Below are 3090 nucleotides of genomic sequence, written 5' to 3' on the forward strand. Positions count from 1 at the left end.
GGCTTAAATCCCTTCCAGGTTCAAGGTCTTTTTCCCTCTCCCTGAAGACCCACTGCAAAACAGTGGGGAAGTGAGTTGAGGAGTGCAGGTCAAGATCCCCAAAGGCTGTCTAAACTTTGACTCAGTTGTCCCAACATTCAGGTGCTGGACACCCTCTAGTGGTGACCCTCTGAAAGCATGCATAGGTGTCCGAAGGCCAAGCCCCGCAGGCCACTGGGGAACCAGCTCCCTTCCCCAGCCCCACGGAAAAATAAGAGGAGGCGAAGCAGAAGGAGTGGAAGGCAGAGACAGCGAGTGGTTCTTTGAGGACTTCAATAACACCCAGCTGGCAAGGGCATACAGCAGAAGCAGTGTGGTTCGGGTGGGGTGCTCCAAGGGCTGCTCGGGGCTTCATTCACCCCATGTCTGCAACTCTGTAAGTAGCAGGTCAGCATGACCCCCAACCCCAATGAGGCTCATCCAAACCCCAACCAGAGGGGCTCCCTGAGGCTTTGGAATGCCCCCCCAAGAAGGCTGGCTCCGTCCTGGCCACTGCCAAGGGCCATGGGGCAGGCCTGGGGTTCCAGGGAAGACGGGGGGGGGGTGAGTTAGTAGCATAAATAGGGGGCTTTCAGGGTATTACTGCATGGATGGGCTGAGCTCACAGTCCTTGTGTTCGGCCTGGCGCAGAGGATCCTGGCCAAGCTCCCTGCGACATGCTGGTCCCCGAAACCATTGCAGCCAGTGATCACAGCCAGGCCACCCCAGGGAGGATGTCGGCAGCAGGGGTCCTAAGCAGAGGCTCATCTGCAGCCCCAAAGTCTGGGGATCGAGAGCACACGAGTCCTGGGGTTCACGACTTCTTGTCTCTGTCCTTCTGCAGTTCAGTGGGCATGACTTCGGAGTGAGATCAGGAAGTTACCGAGGAAGACACAGGAAAGTGAGAGCCAGGGCAGACAGACACCTGCCATTCCTGGTGCCTGGAGAGTTCAGACAGTGTGACTGCATTGTAGAGCTGCCAGAAATAGCCACCCAAGAGGACAGGTAGGAGAAAGGTGGGCCCAGGCCACATCCACCTCAGGAACCCTTCCCTGTGAGGTCCAGGTGGCTCCGCTCACCCAGCACACAGCGAGTACAGGCAGCACCTCTGGTAATAGAACTGCAGGAACTGGCGCAGCTCTGAGAAATGGAAAAGGCTGAGAACTGCTTTAAACTCTGACAAATGAGGGCACTGGGCCACAACAGCATCGCTCCTGCAGGCACGTGAACACAGTGCTGAGACACCCACCAGCCTCTCTGATCCTGGAGCCCTTGCTGATCAGAATGAGCTCTTGAATGGTCAGGGCACAGCGGTACCACACCTGCAGGAAGTTAAAGCCTTTGTCTGCCGCCCTGTAGTGAAGGACAAACTGACAGGCCCAGGCCGTAGCATCAGGAGCAGGATTATCATCAGGTACAACTTGAACTTCTCATACTCGTCCTTATAGGCAAACTAGCCCTGGTTGCTAAGAATGGTCACGTTCACGTTGCTCACGTTGCCCAGGACCAGATTCAAGAAGAGCCTGGTCTTCTTTGGCAGGTAGTCTCCATGTCAAAGAAGACGTTATGGGGTTCCTTGGCCCCCATTTGCTTCACATGCTCCGCTCCTTCCTGGCTGACATGACTTTAGTGCCTCGTGAATGTGTCCAGAGTGCTAAAGAGCAATGATGTCAGTCTAGAGACCAAGGTGTGCCTAATCCAGGCCATGGATCTTCACGATTACTTGCTATGCCTCAGAGAACCGCGCAATGACGAAGCATGACAGAAGAGCTGATGCCTTTGAGCCATGATGTTAGAGAAGAGTGTGGAATATCCCATGGACTGCCCAAAGGACAAAAAAATATATCTTGGGAAAAGTGCAGTCAGAGTGCTTCTTGGAGGCAAAGGTGATATCATCTAACACACTTCAGGCATGTTGCTAGGAGAGGCTTTTCCTTGGAAAGGGATCTGACTCTCAACCAGGTTGATTGCAATGGGCTCTAGTGTGTCAGGAAGTGTGAGGATGGCGCAGGATAGAACACGGTTCATATCTGTGATTTATAGGGTTTCAATGGGTCATAATTGACTCGATGGCACCTAACAATGACAAACCCTGGTGACATAGTGCCTAATGGTGTGTCAGCCTGTTAACAAGAAAGTCTATAATTAGAATCTACCAGCCACACTGAGGAAAAAGATGGGTAATCTCTTCTTACAAAGATTTACAGTATCAGAAACCCAGGGGAAAGTGACCATGAGTCTCACTGGGAACAGATAACGGTTATGATAAAGGTCACCAGTTTTCTCTAACATGAGGACTGTTAAGTTCCCGAGGGGTTGCATTCTCCAGTGGCTCTGTGGCAGAAAGAGGGGCAATCAATTCACAGCCTCGTAAACCTGATGGAGGACTGTCGGGTCCACAGCAATGCGTCTAAGTCTTTGGAGTTTTATCAGCTATGACTAAGCTCGAAGCTTGACTGCTTTTTACAAGTGCTTCTTTTATTTAGTTCACTGACTCCTTTTAGATCTCAGTCAACAATCAAGTATCTAATTTCAGATACTGTCTCGCTTGAACATGCTTGATGATCTCATTCCATACTTTCTAAATGAGTCACAGATGACACCTTAAAGTTGTACAACTGGCAAGTTCCTTGTAAATAGGAAGAAAGGTCTGTAACGCTTAACGCAAGGCTTTTTCTGTGCTCATGAGATTAGCAGATCAAACCAACAATGGAAAGTATTCACTCTCCATCACTGTTCTCCATCCTGGGAACCCTCAGCAGTTTTGAAAAGAACTGTTTCTCTGTGGCAGCATCACATTCAAAGACAAAATCTCAGCCAGACATTCAAAAGGAAACTCAAGACACACAGGGTGCTGCTGCATAAACAACCAGCAGCGCCCAAGCCCCGCCCCCACCTCTTGGTGGTAGTGTCCAAGCCCTGCGCTCCTTATCCCCCCCCCCCCAGTCCCTTGCTTCCACGCACCTTAGGCCCCACCACAGCCCTGTGACCTCAGGGCACCACCGCGGATCCAGCCATCACCTGGAGCTATCAACCGAGCTGTTGTGGAACTAACCTGGCAGAAGAAAGGCC

General features: G+C 51.6%; 1 pseudogene; it reads right to left on the reverse strand.

Moving 5' to 3' along the window:
- Positions 1 to 863: 863 nt before the first annotated feature.
- The window catches only part of LOC102867351, a 10523-nt pseudogene continuing 8296 nt past the window's right edge, over positions 864 to 3090 (reverse strand).

This window comes from Elephantulus edwardii, unplaced genomic scaffold, assembly GCF_000299155.1.
Source record: "Elephantulus edwardii isolate Elephantulus edwardi_28Jun2011 unplaced genomic scaffold, EleEdw1.0 scaffold00011, whole genome shotgun sequence".
Lineage (NCBI taxonomy): Eukaryota > Metazoa > Chordata > Mammalia > Macroscelidea > Macroscelididae > Elephantulus > Elephantulus edwardii.